This window comes from Spodoptera frugiperda, chromosome 30, assembly GCF_023101765.2.
Source record: "Spodoptera frugiperda isolate SF20-4 chromosome 30, AGI-APGP_CSIRO_Sfru_2.0, whole genome shotgun sequence".
NCBI lineage: Eukaryota > Metazoa > Arthropoda > Insecta > Lepidoptera > Noctuidae > Spodoptera > Spodoptera frugiperda.
This window is the reverse complement of record NC_064241.1, coordinates 1918386-1936573: the sequence shown is the minus strand read 5'-3', so window position 1 is coordinate 1936573 and position 18188 is coordinate 1918386.

The window sequence follows — 18188 nt, the reverse complement described above, 5'->3', positions numbered from 1 at the left end:
CAGATAATAATAGCGTAATTCTGTGAATGTACGAGTATCTACAATATTGATTTCCTGAACTATTTCTGAGAAAATTTAAAATATTATAATATTGAATACGAATTTACTAATTAACACTTCTAGTTAGTTACCGCATCAATTCTTACCACGTCCCGCCACTTTTCAGCGGGCGAAGTTAAATTGATCATTCAAAACTCGGATAATAGGCACTAGAAACGTTTGGAGCATGCCTTAGACCGGCAGGGAGCCAATAAGGTCCTGAATTCTTCAACACCCCGAATACTTTCCCCAACTAGTTCAGTTTGCCTACAATCGATTGAAAACTTTTTATTATCACTTTTGAAATTTTTCTTTTATTGAGATTCCAGCGTTTGTTTGTAGTTCTTTGTCGTCGTCTGCTAATGGAATGTTCGGCTTTATTGTAGGTGTAAATAAGTGTTGTTGTTCTTTGAAATTTATGTAAGTTCCAGTGATTCTTGCGTAAAAGCCCTCTAATGAGTCCTTCACCAAGTGTAATAAATAAGCAAAATGTTTATCTGTCGTAGGTGTTGTTTGAAAAGTTAATAATATGTACCTTATGCAAATTTTTCGTTATACAACTAGGTATGTTGGCATACGAGAAGAAAATAAAATACAGATAGAAAACAGACAAATATAGTTAGTATTTCCATACGCATAAAGTTCAACCGTGCTAACACGGCTGATTATAGTGCTGATACCACAAAGATATCCAACCAACTAAGCATACATCATAAGTATTCTACTACACCTGTCTTACCCAAAACGGATGACTAAACAGTCCTTTTCAAATATCCATGGATACCCAAAGACGAGTGACGTTCGAATTTCGAATATTAATGAGCACCACATTTTGCCATGCAACGCGTCCAAGTTTATTTAGGATGCTCCGGGATCATTTTTTGCTGAACACAGATCCCGGACTTTGGACCCCAGACCTCGGACTCGTAGGTAGGTGCTACCGAAAATAGTTCGGTTGATTGGATTTTGAATTTCGCATCCGCGTTCGATATATGAATTTGGCGGATTTGTTTTCCTGTTATTCCCGCTTTTGATGTTGCGTTCGATGCTGAATAAAATTGATGTTGACATTTTGGGGTCGGGAAAATAACCTTGCGGTTTTGTATGCAGTCAGATCTGTTACTATGTAACCATACATATTATACGTTCACTTTTTGTTTGTTTTTTATTTGTTAATATTTTTGGTACTCTTGGATGGTAAGCAATCGCCGCCGCCTATGGGCATCAGAGACGTTACCAGAGGCGTTACCGGCCTTTTGAGGGTTTTAGAATTTAATTGGGGATAATGATCGGGCGTCCGGTAACCTCACTCACACACGGATACACAACGCAATCGTTGTTTTACGTTGGTTTTTTGTGAGGCCGTGGTATCACTCCGGTCGAGCCGGCCCATTCGTGCCTAAGCATGGCTTTCCGACACTTTAGAATAGAATAGAAATAGAATAGAATCACGTAATTTATTAATTGCGTATTAGGAAAACTGATTCATCTCCCATTTACATAAAGTGTAATTTTACACTGATACGATTTCAAACCCCTTTAAAACCTGGAATAAAATCTACAGTAATTGGAATTGAATTTGCAATTTGTATGCGAGTGCACAAAAAGTTCATTTTGCAGTAAAGCCGTTGCATGAGTGGACTACTGATTACTGTCCTCTGTGAAATAAATCTAATTTAAATTTATTTCCTTTATGTTGTTAGTCTCCGGTGTTTGGGAATAGGATCGCACCTAATGGCAAGTAATATATCGAAGCATTTGTTTTAATCAAAACAGAAATGGAAGTTTTGATAGTCGTGGTGAGTGTGATGAATATTAAAATGACTAATTCGTTATAGTTATAAAAGGATTAGAGGACTCGCATGTCTTTGTTTATCATAATATATCAAGGTAAAAACAGTATATTTATTATTCTAGAAAGTAATGTATCTCTGTGCTAAATTTTATCCAGATCCGATCGGTAGTTTTTGCATCAATTGTAATAAATAAACATACCTAGACCTACATAAATTCATACATCCTCATAAACATTAGCATTTTTGTGTCATTCTTAATGCATTTTCTAATAGGTGTTTCAGGAGCAAATATTAAATCTAATGAAATATTTGTCGAAAGGAATAAAATCATGAATATTTCTACATCTTCAAGGCATCAGTTGTGTCGTGTATTCCATTCTGCGGAAAGATACGCAATCTAGTTGAATAAACATAAATCGATGTCAATAGCAGTGTCAATACCGGGAATTAACCCTGTAACACGTACGCACCAGATTTGCATATGTTATTAATCCTCCATGCGGACTTGCGCACACAATAGAATTTCAACCAATAGATGTTTTTTAACAGAATTTTATTCCATTTGTTTAATTGTTTTCTGTACTGTTGGGCTTATGGGGTTGTTCTAAATTTAAACACATTTGTCGCCTTTTTTTTCGAATATTGTTTACCATGGGGTTCTATGAGATACCGGTTGTTTATTTTTGATTTTTTTTACACAAACTCTCCTCGTATTTTGTAGGTTTTACCAACCTATAACTAGCTTTGTAATTGTAAATTAGTAATACCTCTTCTACCTAATTTAATGTTCTTAATGCCGTGTTCTTAATACAAAAATATATTTGGTGCGATGTAAATTTCTACTAAGAATAAAATAGGCACTTATTAGCCATTAGGGACCGTTTTTATAGCTAGGTATATAATCAAAAGAACCAAATCGGTCAAAACAAATATTTTTGGTATTCAGAAACAAATGATTAAAAAAAACTCAGTAACATTTCAGAAACAAACTAAAAACTATTGCTATTGGCATATTTAATTAGGTACAATTCCAAAACAGAGTACCTACAGCTACGCAATTACCAACTAATTAAATAGACACACAACGTTAGCAACCAAAAGATCAAAGAAAAAAAAATATGAACACTAAATTAAAGAAACATTTAAAAGAAGTAATTCATAACTCTCCGCCTAAATTGAGACATAAACGAAATTGAGATGCCGGTAATAAAAAGTGTCAGGAGTTTGCGAATACGAGGCGTTGAGAAAAGGGAGATTTGCAACACAAAACTTTATGATAATGTCTAACCTTGGAACTTGAGATGACAGTCGCAGACTTTTCTTCCAGAAAAACCGTCATAAAACCGTCCGGTAGGACATACGGATCCGTCTCCGCCGTCCGGTTTCCAAAATACGGACATAAATGAAACGCTTTCAGTAAGGTTTTGACTTCTGTGTTATAAATTATAAATGGTATTTATTTTTGCAGATTGCTTACAAGATAACACTTTTACACGCCAATCTCTAAAATAACTAGATGAGGCCGGCATTTCCTATCGAACTACTCTGAGAAGAAATGCCGAAACAAACTTAGAGGTCAAAATATAGCAGACGCCTTTAAGGCAAGTCTTACCTTTTCAGATTAAAATTAGTTTCTAGTCTATATTAATTTATATTATAGAGCTTTTGTAAATTGTTGATACATTTATTGTGTCTACTAAACATAATCCAAGATAAACTTCAAACACTGTAGTGTCCCTAAAAGAAACTCAAGGTCATTAACTCAAATCTTTTTAATATTCAATCAGGAAGCTGCGTGCGCAAAATGACAAAGTAAAATAAAAGACTTAATAACAATCCAAATTGTTACTTTAACGGCAGATTTTACGCTGATAACATAAAAATACAGTTAAAACTTAAACCGCAGTGTACGCGGACACAAAGCTAAAAGTTTACATCCCGAACATTTAGAACTTTAGACAAAGTTATAAAAGGTTTATGTATTAATTAACCGTACAACAGTTTGCATAAAACAGGGGCTGGATGCAAAATTCGTGTACCACCGCTCTAAGCCTGGCTCTAACGACGCCTGAAACAGTTATAAAACTACACAATGTACTAAAATATTACAGTTATTATGAAGCGGCTTTCCTTCTAATCTAAGGTTAAGTAAGTTAGGAGACGGAGCTCAAAATTTACACTTTAATAGCTAAAATTTTGCAACACTCCTCAAATCCGGTCGACCGGAGTTTCGTATAATAGTGCGGCTTCCCGTATCCGCAGCGGTTCGGATACGGCTGCGCGGATATCCGCAGCTGGGGGTATTAAACAGATAATTTCGTATAGCATTTGATTTTTGTACATATGCATGTGTATATCGACCCAAATTAATTGTAACGGGAACCGGGAAGGGAGTGTTATTTGGAAAATTTGAAACTAATTTGAATACCTACTATTAGACCCGCGGGAAGTTTAATTAAAGTTGATAATAACTGATGTAACAGTACATTTTCAGGCGAAACTTTAAAAGTATTTGATTATTGTCTTTGTTTAGTTATTTATAAAAGTATTAAACTCTGTGTTAAGAAATAAATAAGCAACAATTCGTTTATAATTATAAATCTTTACTATTATTATAAAATAGTGGTAATTTGTTGTATTCGGACATGTTAGGAGGATTTTTTTTGAGGGGAGAAATCATTGAATGACTTCTCCTGTCTTAAGCGAGGCCAGAGGGAGTGTCAGACTCTTACTAACTAAAACCACCCCGTTTTTGCTCCGGCTTTTCAGGCTGGAGCCTCAGTAACCTGCTAGGTAGTTCACATCTCCGGAAGATATTTGGAGGCTGGAAAGTTACTTAATATACTACTGTCATTTTTTTCACACAACAGTTAGTGACTCTATTATCCCATACCAAAGTGCAATAAAATATGGTCACATTTACTTTGAAGGTAATTATTTAGAAAAATTGTTTAATAGAGATTCAAATTAGCGAAAGGTCAACCATTCTCTAAATAATTAGACTAATGATCTCAATCTTGGTTGATGTCAAGCAGAGGTTAATGGAATTATCTGCTAAAATATTTTCAAGCTTAGAGGACTTTAATTGAGTTCTGTGAACGACGAATTACCTAAATAGTTATTTAATTTGTTTTCTTATTCTACCTTAGATCAACAACCTGTGAATGTCCACTGCTGATCCATAACAGCAAAAAATCTTTTAAAGTAAAAGGTTCAGAATTATCAGAGAGCGATCTCTCTCAAATGCGGTTTTTTTGTGGGGAGAAAACCATCCAATTACTTCTCCTGCCTTGGGCGACGCGAGAGTGAGTGTCACAATCTTACTGATTAAAAAAATACCCTGCTCCTGCTCTGCCGTTCCTATAACTGGTTTTTGAGCCGGTGCCCCGGTAGCCTGCTAGGCAGTCCGCAGCTCCGGGTCTGCATCAGCCACACTGTGCCCATCTGTGATGGTCTGATGGCACCTTGAAGCACGCGCGGAACGCCTGTCAAATGCGTAGCCACTGAATCTACTTTGTAAAACTCGGTTGTAAAGAAGGGATGGTGTCAAATGTATTCTTCTATGCAGTCACTATACAACTGATATTCCACCTAAATTAATTTAATGTATCCGCTTCGGATATTTCTTAGCCCATCCCTACGCGGGTACTCAGTTCCTCGGCCCGAAAAGGTCATTCCTGGCTTATTTAAGCCGAATACAGTACAACTCTAAGTTAATTCAGAGCAAAGAACTTCCAAATTGAGATTTTCAACTTTTATGGAAAAAAATATACCATTTAAATCTATAGAATTTCTTTCCCCGAACTTGGTCGAGCGCGATCCGATAATGAAAAGGGGAAAACTTTTTTTATTTGTTAGGACCTCATATTTGAATATCGGGCTAAAGGTCATATTCCGCCGGTTTCACGCTTGGCTGCCTTGGTTTTAGCTCAATTAAACTTTGGGAATAATTATGTTTATGTTGGCACCGAAATTCATTTCGACTTTTCTGTTACCGCGATTAAATTGATCGAAAGAGCATTTTCTTTTGGGGGTAAAGATGGTACGATAGTGGTTCTACGTAACCTTTGTATGTATTAATGTTGTTTAAGAACATTTGTAAAATATTAGGTACTTAATTATTATGTGTTTTGGCTTACTCACCTAATTATTTGACGAGGAACTCGACTAGTCAAGGACGGAGAAGGAATTGGACAGTAGCAGCGTGACAGTCACCGCGTCGCAGAAAGCTCATGAGTATGGCTTGAAACTAGTCGAGTTTCTTCTCAAACTCACATAATAATGTGAGTAAGCCGATAACATAATAATTAATTTCGTATGTCTCACGAAAGTTATAATACTTATAAACATATGAGGTGATTGGTACGTCTTGAAGCTCACGTTCATTTGAAAAAAATAAGTAGTTTCATTATAGTTGATATTTTTTGGGAATGGCATTTCAAATTTTGTTCGTAAGGAATTCTATAACAAGAGTTTTAGTCTAAACAAATAATTAAGAAATGTAAAGTACCTACAGTTTTCTTATTGTCAAAGCTGTTAGTTCCGTGTTCAAATAATGTAGCAGCTGGCACGTCCATCCATATTGTGGACAGGGCGCAGATGTGCCTCACTTTACCTCGTCACGGTTTTTTATCGAGCTCTGGTTGCCATAGTTACCAGTCATCCGCTGCGTATGAGATGATACAGCTAGGGTTGCCAACTTTTTTACAAGAAATAAAGTATATTTAGGTCTGAGAAGGAAAGTAAACAGTATTTTAGAAAAATTAACAGTATTTTATTTTTTTATTGTTTTAAAGACATACTTTTTAGTGCTTCTCGCACAACTTATCAATTTAGAATCATTTTTAAAAGCTTCGTAGGCATAGGTAAAAAAAATATGTGTGAGCGTCTAACATTTAACACTGTGTAGTGTTATGCATTTTGAAAACAGTATTTTGTATACTTTATTATTGTTCAACAGTAAAAAGTATAATTTAGTGAAAAACAGTATAATACTGTTTTTAACAGTATAGTTGGGAACCCTAGATACAGCGTTTGTTACACGATACTTGTGTTATTGTGAAACAAAATACGTCTAGAACTGTTTTATGGAATTATCTAAAATCACATGATTTTGCGTTTTCGTTGGCGAAATGAAGTTAGTGTTTTATTTGGTTTGAAATAAATCGCTTCATGGTTATTTTTATCACTACGGCTTCAAGATATCGGCGGAACTTAGTAGCCCAATTCAATGACTTCTAGATCGGTAGATTGGAAGCCTGTATCCTGTAGTTCTCTGGAACCTTTCATATCAGGACGTCTGAAGAGACGAAGGTGAAGACATTGTCCACATTTATCGATTGTTGTTATCTAACACTACTGTTATGAATAGACTACACGGTTAGCGCGGTGGCTGGGCAACTGGCTGCCGTGCAACGTGTAGCGGGTTCTATTTCCGCACGGAGCAAATCTTTATGTGATCCACAAATTGTTGTTTCGGGTCTGTATGTCATGTGCATGTAAAATTTTATGTTTTTAAACGCAACCACAATTGTGTGGGGCAACGTTAAAAAAATTACAATATACAAGTCAAACTTTTATTTAAAAATAAATGTGAAACATAAAGATCCTTGTGTGTATCAGGGTCCTAAAGAACCCAAGACCCTCGTCTTTCACTTGTAGTATATTAGTCAAGTTGATTGAAAACTAAATCATATTTCAGGAACAAATTGAAAGTAAATCAGTAAATCGTAACCGAGCTACGTCAGCGTTGTAGACATTTTAATGTTTTATCAAATGGTACTTACAGATTTAATGCCATATTTATGGTCACATAAAAGATTTGTCCGCAAAATTGAATTCTATTGCCACAAAATGGTTTTATAGGAAGTAATTTCTGTAGAACTTTTTGGTATCTATAATCCTCGAATGGGTAGATAAATTTTACTGTAATAAAAGACGTTATCAGTTTGGTAGGTAGGCGTACTAGGCGTGCTCCCTTTTAGCTAGTTATGTTAAATATGTTTTGAGTGTCATGTAATAGTGGCATTAATTTCTTGTCACACACAGCAAATGATTCTAAACTAAGTGCTTTAATTACTGATAAAAATTTCGAGGTCAAATCATCTTAAGTGTGTGAGAGCCATGCTTCGGCACACTTCGGCTAGCTCGACCAGAGTGATACCACAGGCTTCACAGAAAACCGACGTGAAATAACGTATGCGTTGTGTTTTGTTGTATAAGTGAGGTTCCGGGAGACCTAATTACTCCCCTTCACAATTCCCCAACAACACTTACAATTCCTAACCCCCAAAAGACCGTCAACGCAATTGTATCGCCTCTGGTATTTCGGGTGTCCATGAACGGCGGGGAGTGCTTACCATCAGGTGATCTTTATAAAAAGATATAAATAAACTAAGTAAAGCCATACCACATTCAGTATTACAAAGCACATGTACCGTCATGAGTTGCTATTTCTGAAGTTTCAAACGAAACGACGTGTGTCATTTGTTTTTTCTCGACGTCTGCTGTCTGGAAATGCAATTTCACTTTCAATGAATGAATATTTTTTGGGAGTCTGACTTGTGTTTGAATAGGTGGTTGAAACACAAACAGACAGGTACTATCTGTTGAATGGTATGTGAAAAAAGTAATTCAGTCTAGACATTTTCTATGTAAATATGTTTTTTCTGTTTTAATAGCATTTTGTTTAACGTATTTTTATACTACGATTTCTGATCCGGAGCTGCGGACTGCCTAGCGGGTTTACCGAGGCTCCGGCTCAAAAAGCAGGGGTAGGAACGAAGAGATTTTTTGATAGTAAGAATCCGGCACTCCCTCTCGTTAAAGGCAAAAAACAATAGACATTTCTTCTCTGTGCATTAGTAAATATAAAGTTTCATACATATTCATTGCACCTAAAAATATATATGAAGATGTATAACAAGTCTAAAAATAAAATTATACACATCTACAACATAAAGACATAAATGATGATACGAAGACAAAACGTAACGCAGAAATTAAATTAATCTAATTAATGATTAATGTTTTAATTAGGACCGTCATTAATCAAATCTCGAAAACGTTCAATAACAATGAACGAACGAACAAACGAACGAACGAATGAATGAAAGACCGGGGAATTCAGGGGCTCCACAAAGCCATTGTGTTTACATTGAAATAATTTGTAATGTTCCTGGAATATCACTTTGCTCGTCCAACGTTCACTGTTCCGTGATCAAACATGACTGGGTAATGCATTTGGCTGTGCCCCGGGCAATAGGTAAATGTTCAACTCTATTGACCACTGTTAGACAAAGTTTACGAGTAACTGGGAGTTTGTTTAGATATGGCTGTGAAAGGGAGATCTAGTAGTCGATTAATCGCAAATATGTTTGATATAGATTTTCTAGTTAATTTTCTTAAAAGTATAGTTGATTGCATCAGGAGCAGCTTTAAGCTTCGTCTTCACTAGGAACATTTGAAACTGTTCCTTGTCGCACAGTCAACAAGGTCGCCTGACTTCGCCCGATGTCTCCGGGGACTCATGTCGCTCGACAAATGTTCCTAGTAGGGACGAGGCTTTACGCAACAAACGTCATGCATCCAACTATCGCTTTCGTTGCTTCTTTTTTTAGTATTTATAGGCCCTCTGCGCGGCTTAAAAGTAATCGAGTCACCTCGTAAAGTTTCGTGAGCACTACTTGATTAATAATGAAGTATTAAATACTAATATTATTCTCCTCACACGTTATGAACAATATCATTTTTATATTGAGAGTAATGGATACCTAACTGGAATAGATTTCTAGAAGTTTCTATCTAATACTAACTTGTACCGTTAGTACTTATCCTTAAGTTCCTTAACGAGTTTAGAAGTGAAAGAATATTATTGCGATTGTACAACTTTATTGTCTTGGAGGCACAAGTTGCAAGTTAGAGGCGGGTATTGTGTGAGATCGTAATATAATACTTTTTACTTTAACCGTAAGCCGTGGTTGCCCAGAGGTTTAAGAAGCCCGCTCCTCATGTATGAGGGCGCGGCTTCGAAACCTACCAACGTACCTGCAAGTACCAATGTGACTTTTCTGAGTTATATGTATTTTCTATGATTATTCAGACACCACTGAAAAACTGACAAAAAACATCGCAAGGAAACCTGGCCTTTTAATTTCTGAAATCGCCGTGAGGTAGCGTGGTGATTAATGCTCAAACCTTCTCCATGCGAGAAGAGGCTTTGGCCTGAAATCTTTGGGCCAACTCTAATTCTCAATCGCCCATTCGCCCATAACTCACACCACTGCTCTCAAGTACGTGGTCCCTCACTCGGGCTATAGAATACAACTTACCAACACATCGTTTCAACATTATACTTCAACTTGCTACCAATGCTTTACTGCCTGTTTCCTAATAAATTTCTCGTTTCAGATACACAGTTAGTTGCAGCGCCAGTGTTCTAATTCAAACTACGGTCAATTAAGATTTTAGTTTAACTATAAACCAATGAGGCTTTGACTAATTGTGTGATGAGTTTGTGAGATTAGGTTTTTTCTTTAGTGTCATATATACCTTATAGTGTGAATCAATGAATAATTTTTTTGATTTTGATTTTTAATTGGTTAAGGACTTTATCGTGGTGCTTTCGGTCTGTATTTTGCATTTCAAATTAATTAATCACATTTTAATCATGTTTTCTTTGGTAAGTAGTAAGTTTTCTAAGTTTTTTTTGTAAGTACGGTATTATTTATCTTTCGACAATTATATGCATAATTAGTTTATTCGAAGAAAAGGAAAATTTATACAAAAATATCTTCAGTGATTTTTTTTTTTCGTTTATCATATACAGTGATAGAGAGTTTGCGATTTTCAATGGTAAGTATATCGAAGATAAACTTTTCAACTAGTAGTGTGTTAGACGCATAAAATACGAAACATAGTAGACTATAAAATACACATAATTTTAATGAACAAAAAAAAATTAGACTATACACACATAATTTTAAAGTTAGTTTAAAAAAACTAAACAAAATATAATTTTTCATACATAAAATTAGGTCTTGACCGTGTTATAAATTAAGAGGTGGTGTATAAAAATGTCAGAGATTTTTATGAGCTGTGTAACCAGTGGTCGGGAGGAAATTGTCCACAATTAACAGACAAACTAGCTGGCTTAATTGAAGTAGGAAAATATGGTAAATTTAGACACGGCTCACCGTCGCACGACGCGGGGACTAATAAGAAACGTCTCTTATCTTGAGGAACGATCATTATAGCTAAGTGTTTTGAGAATTTTGGGAGGTCTTTCTTAGTACATTAGTATTGAAATTAATGGTATTAGATATAGTATTAAGTTCTTTTTATGATTTATAAATATTATTGTATCGTCACGCCTTCTATCCCCGAAGGGATAGCAGAGATGCACATTATGGCGCTGTAGAATGTACACCTAAGTATATTTCACAATTTATGCTGTAAGCTGTAATTCCCAATTAATAGGGGGTGAACCTATTGCCATACACCGGGTACATTTCCACACTCCGTGCTACTACTGAGAGATTTTCGATAAACCGCAAAAAGCCCAGCAATACTTTGCTAGACCCGGGAAACGAATCGGAGACCCCTTGCCCGGTAGTTGCACTTACGACCATTCGGCTAACGAAGCGGTCATGTAGGTAAGGCTAGGCTACTTGGAAGTGCAACAGTGATCAGATCGAACTCAAGACCTTCCCTTCAATGATGTTTGAAACTATCAAAGCAACAGAGCTGAACCTAACGTTTCCATCACGTTTTTATATCGCAAAATGTCCGTCAGTGTAAGAACTTGTAATTACAAGATTAGTCCCCCAGACACGACGATTACAAGTTAAGTGCAGTGAGTTAAGGATTAGTTCAAACACAGCGTTAACTGAGTAATTAACTTTAATGTTAACTGCATACTCGGTGCAACAATATGTCATAGTTATTATGTGCTATTTGCCAGTTTTTTTTGAACGTGATTAAGTTAATGTTGGTTATGTAGTTACTCGTAAACTGCTCTTGGAATTTTAATAATTTATAATAACTCGTTTTAATATAAAACTAGCTTCCGCCCGCGACTCCGTCCGCGTGGATCAATTCTGACAATGACATCTTATAAATAGGTATCTATTGGACCCAAATACGGCTAGGCCCATAATAATTAAAGAGATCCCTCTATTGAGCTACTGCTGTTGAGCTCGCGTTCTGTAGTATAAAACTGAAAAATTAATTTTTTTTTTACGTATTTTTTTAAGGATAAAAGGTATCCTATTTTATGCCCAGGGTAATAAGGTATACCAAGTTTCATCGAAATCGAACCGTTAGTTTTCACGTGATGCCTGATCATACAGACAGATAAAAAAAATCATATATTTGGGTTGGTATCGATCCAGTAACACTGCTATTTATTTTTTCAATATTTTCAATGTACAGAATTGACTCTTCTACAGATTTATTACATGTAGGTATAGATATAAATTCATTTAGGTTGGATACCTACTTACTATTCCGCCGCAAACGAACGTTATTACTTATACTAAATTTGCTAACTTTCGCTTAATCCCGGAAATATCGAATTCAGTATTTACGCACGATGGCTTATTATCGTAATTCATGTGGTGTTTCTGTACCGATTTCTATGATTTTTTTTATTAAATAGGTAGGTAATAACGTTAACACTTTTTAATTAGGGACGAATGAGAGTGTTATAAACGTAAGCGTTGACAAAAATAATCAGAAAGCTCCGAACTGCTAAGCTATCGGGAGTTATACGTGTTATTGTGAGTCAACCATAAAAGATAGACATTTGCTGTCGTGGAATATTTTTTAAACAATTTTAAGGAGAACATTTCCGTCATACATTATTTCTGTGTAGCTTTAACCATTAAGGCTGCACACGCGACGGAAACTTAAAAAATGGAGTAAGTTCTCCTGTTTTCCCAACACTTCCCTTCACTGCTCTGCTCCTATTAATCGTAGCGTGATGAAAAGTATACTATAACCTGCCCAGGAGTATGAAGAACAATTGTACCAAGTTTCGTTGAAATCTGTCCAGTAGTTTTTATTTCTATAAAGAACATACAGACAGATAGACAGACAGACAAAAAAATTCTGATTGCATTTTTGGCGTCAGTATCGATCACTAATCACCCGCTGATAGTTATTTTGGAAATATATTTCATGTACAGAATTGACCTCTCTACAGATTTATTATAAGTATAGATAATATCAACACGGCATTATATACCTCTCGTTTAATTCGTGTGTCAAGTCAATTTATGTTTAAATAAATAAAGAAAAAATGTGCTGATAATATTTTCTTTTTGTGTAATGGTATTTACCCGACTGCGCCAGAAGGAGGGTTATGTTTTTCGAGTGTATGTATGTATGTATGTATGTATGTATGTATGTATGTATGTATAATTGTTTGGCACGCTCTGCAGCCTAAACGGCTTGATGGATTTTGACTTGAGAGGTGTCGATAGATTCGTAATTACTGTGAGAGTGACACTGGATATATCAAAATATTAAAAAAACAAAATGGCGGATTTTTGGCGCCAAATTCGAATATTTCTCACTCTCCAGCCTAAACGGCTTGGTGGATTTTGACTTGAGAGGTGTCGATAGATTCGTATTTACAGTGAGAGTGACACTAGATATATCAAAATAATAAAAAAAACAAAATGGCGGATTTTTGGCGCCAAATTTGAATATTTCTCACTCTCTAGCCTGAACGACTTGATGGATTTCAGCTTGATAGGGGTCGTTTGATTCGTATTTACTGTGAGAGTGACACAAGATATATCAAAATATAAAAATAATAAAACTAAAAGAAAATAAAATAAAAAAAGTAATTAAAAAAACTAAAAAACCCGACTGCGTTTCTTTATAATAATAAAATGAAAGAAAAAACCTAAAACAAGAAAGTCATCGTAAAATTTAAGCAGTCGGGACCCATTCTAGAAAGCCAGCCGTATGTGCCATATTTAGAATGGGGCCCGACTGCTTAAATTTTACGATGACTTTCTTGTTTTAGGGTTTTTTCATTTAATTATTATAAAGAAACGCAGTCGGGTTTTTTAGTTTTTTAAATTACTTTTTTTAGGTTACATTTCTGGGTTGGACAAAAGTAGCTATCATTGATTATTCGCATTATGTTCGCTGTATGTTGGTGCGGTGGCTAGGTAACTGGCTGTCGTGCAACTTGTCGCGGGTTCGAGTACCGTTTTACTCTTTGTTGGATCTACAAATTGTTGTTTCGGGTCTGGGTGACATGTGCATGTGAACTTGTATGTTTTAAACACACCGTCGACACAAGAGAAAATTCTAGTGTTTTTTTTTTTTTTTTTTTTTGGGGGGGAAAATCATCCAATGACTTTTCTCGCCTTGGGCGAGGCGAGAGGGAGTGTCAGACTCTTACTGACTAAAAACCACCCCGTTCCTTCTCCTGCCTTTCGAGCCGGAGCCCCGGTAAACCCGCTAGGTTGTCCGCAGCTCCGGGGTTGTCCGCAGCTCCGGAAAATTCTAGTGTGGGGTAAAGTTTAAAAAAAAAAAAAAAAAAGGATAATAATAAACTTGACACATACTTTAGAACTTTCAAGTTTCAAATAGTAGCTAGTAGGTATCAACAAGAAGTCGGTATTACATTTCATAAAGTTTACTACCTTTAATGCTTTTTTTTTTTTTTTTTTTTTTGAGGGGGGGAAAATCATCCAATGACTTTTCCCGCCTTGGGCGAGGCGAGAAGGAGTGTCAGACTCTTACTGACTAAAAACCACCCCGTTCCTTCTCCTGCTTTTCGAGCCGGAGCCCCGGTAAACCCGCTAGGTAGTCCGCAGCTCCAGATCAGGCATCAGCCCTGCTGGGCCCCATCTGTGGTGGTCTGATGGCTCTTTGAGGCGCGCGCGGAACGCTACGCGCCGTACGCACGGGTCTGGTTCTGTTCGGGCGGTGAGCTACCCTTGCTCGCCGTCCGCAGGCCCGCACTTACGGTGGCCGGAGATCGTCTCGCGATCCCCGACGCCCGGAGTGTCTCTCGCGACGGCTGGGGCGTGAGGAGGTTTGTTCTCTCACGCGCCCCGCCTCTTCCTTAGCTAGCATGACTGCTTCGCAGAAGGAGGAGACGGCATCCCAGTCCCTCTCGCTCCGCACCATGGCCTGAACCAGTGCTGGGCGCGAGAGGTCGCCGTCGCCGACCACATCCCTGAGGACTTGGCGGTGCTCAGCCCACGCAGGGCACACCGCCACCGTATGTTCTACCGTGTCCTCCGGGCGGTCCTCACAGTGATGACACCCGGGCGTTTCCTCCCGCCCAATAAGGAACAGGAACCACCCGAAACTCCCATGTCCGGTAAGCACCTGCGTCAGGCGGTAGGTGAGGACGCCGTGGCGCCTCTCTAGCCACTCCTCAAAGAGGGGACTTACCGCTGCGATGACAGCGAGCCCATACTACCTTTAATGCTGGGGCCACACTAATGGAATATGCCATTGATTTTGAAAACAAATGAATGATCATGAACTTTAAATGTTCGTTCAAAAAATCAATTATCGCCATAATCAAACGGCATATTCCATTGGTGTGGCCCCAGCATAAAAGTATTCAAAATAGCACGTCATGTTAAGCTAAAATATTAATTTCTACAAACAATAATAAAATGACAAATTACCGGCAGTACATATTCCTTATATAATATACGTGCAGGTACATAAAACGTGCGATCTCTGTCCGAATGTAGTAAGTCAAGTGACTAATTAGCGCCGCTCCCGAAACTCAGAGACATGAAAAGGGTAATTAATTTGAGTACGAATATACCAGAAATGTATTACGAATTCAGATTGTACTCATAATTTAATTATTTACGTTTGTTTTTGGTATATCTTTGTTGAATTTGGGAGGATTGGATGTGAAAATTCACAATAAAATACAACAGTATGCTTTTATGGTCTCCATAGTTAGTACTAGGGAATAGCATATAGGTTAGTTATAGACTGCCTCGTTGGTCGACTGGTCGCAAGTACGACTGCTCCGCAGGGATTTTGGGTTCGATTCCCGGGTAAAGAATTACTGCACTTTTGTCGGATTTTCGAAAAATTATCTGTAGTAACACGGGGTTTTGTATAGTGCCCGGTATATGGCAATAGACTCACCCTTTATTATATAGGAATTATAACACAAATGGTGAAAAGTGGGTGTACATTGTGCAGTGGCATTACGCGCCGTAACGTGCACCTCTGCCTACCTCTCCACATATAATCTATTATAAAAGTCTTTGTTCTCATATTCAGTCTACTTCATTATATTTTAAGCCTATGTATTTTGGTTTTGGGGACAATAAACCTTCCGTTTAAATAAACAGAGTTTAAAATTAACTGTTACAACGAACTTCATGTCCCTTCAGAATCAATGACCGTTTATAATAACAAAGTATTTTGGAATAATATTTTTTATATTAATAAGGATGCTTTTTCACCAAAGATGTGCGATGCTACGTTGCTGTAGATGCGTTTGGTATCCATCAATCATATTCATTGGTACACATAGCACTGGTGGAAACGAGTCCGTTTCCCTCGTAACTATAAAAAACATAGCTTAGCTGAGTCCACGAGTAAACCTATGTAAGCTTTTTTGTATGAAAAGATGCGTGCTATGGATGTGTATTCTAGATGACTTCACTACAAAATCATACTACGGTTGGTCGTTGGTTACAATTAACACGACTTTGTTTCATAAATACAGAGCTTCATTGTTATCAAAGCTAAAAATCAGTAATATCATGAAACTAATGTTAGTACTAACTACAAATTAGAGGCGAGCTGCTTTCCAGACAGGCTACTACTGACCCAGTCTCTGTTTCGCCCGAACACCGGGAATTGTGGTGTCAGCCTGTCTAGGCTACGTCCAGTCTTTAAACTGGTTAAATCTGGACAGATAACTGGTTTCAACCCCTGCGTTATTGTAAGCGATCAGCGGATATAGATTTTAAAATAGACAAAGTACTGACCTTATGGTTTTTAATACCTTTGTTATGTTAAAATGTGAATTATTCTATCGTTGTCTTATATTACGGCTTTCGAGAGGTTAAGACAAATATCATGACTCTTGTAAGTGTAAAAAAAGTTGATTATTTAAATGTATAAAATGAGGTTTGATAGCAATTAAGCTTGGCTCTTTTTTTGAAGAAAAATCATCCAATGCCTTCGCCCGCCTTAGGCGACGCGGGAGGGAGTGGCAAGCTCTTACTGACCAAAAACTACCCCCTTCCTACTCCTGCTTTTCGACCCGGAGTCCGCTAGGTCATCCGCAGCTCCAGATCAGGCATCACTCCTGACTCTATCTCAATTATTTCTGTTATTAAACTGTGTATATTTTAGTAGCAGACAAATACCAAATCATTCTTCAGTTGACTTGGGATTGGTACTCTTTTCAAGACTTCATACACTATATTTTCAACGAAAAAATTTAAGAAAACGGTCAACCCGGACACTTAACTGATATGCCATTTAAAAGTAAAAAAATCTAAAACAAAATCAAGTCACCCACTCAGCTAACATTGTAACCAAATCCCAACCCACCCAGATTCAGCACTATTGCACATTCGTATAAGTAAATTACAACTGTTATCTTCGATGGCCAAAACATACGGATCCTAAACCGACCCGTAATATTCCAAGCACTTTATTATCAAATTCTATTTTCACAGCAGAAATACTTAGATTTTTCTATCAAAGATTTTTGAAATTGGTTTTAGGGTTATGTGTAAAACCGATACCAGTTGATACTTTTCGTGAGGTTCTGTTCTGTTCGTCTGCTAAAGAAATGTATCTTTCTAAGTGTAGCTGATAACATGCATACTTGAAATTTCTCAGAAACTACAAAAGCAGGTGACTCTTTTCTCAAAAAACTGCAAGCAACAAAAATTTTATGAGTACTAAAACAAAAACGTTTTGGAGACGTGAACTTTAAAAGTCGAAAAATAATAAATAATCTCACACCTATAAAAATGCTTGCATAGGGTCATAAAGCCGAAGAATTTTTGTTAACGCTCTGTATTTTGGACTGCAGATGGACTCACAAAGAAGATTAGATTTTTTTAAAGGGGAAGTCACCCAATGTCTTCTCTCGCCATGGGCGAGGCGAGAAGGAGTGTCAGGCTTTTACTAACTAAAAACCATCCCGTTCCTACTCCTACTTTTCGAGCCGGAGCCCCAGTAAACCCGCTAAGTAGTCTGCAGTTTGGAAAGTTGAATAGCTGCAGTGAAGTCCCACGACCGTTTACGACTCTTTGTTTTAAATCCTTACGTTCATGTTTCAGTAATATTGTTTATTTTAAATAGAACATAAGCTTTGTATATAAC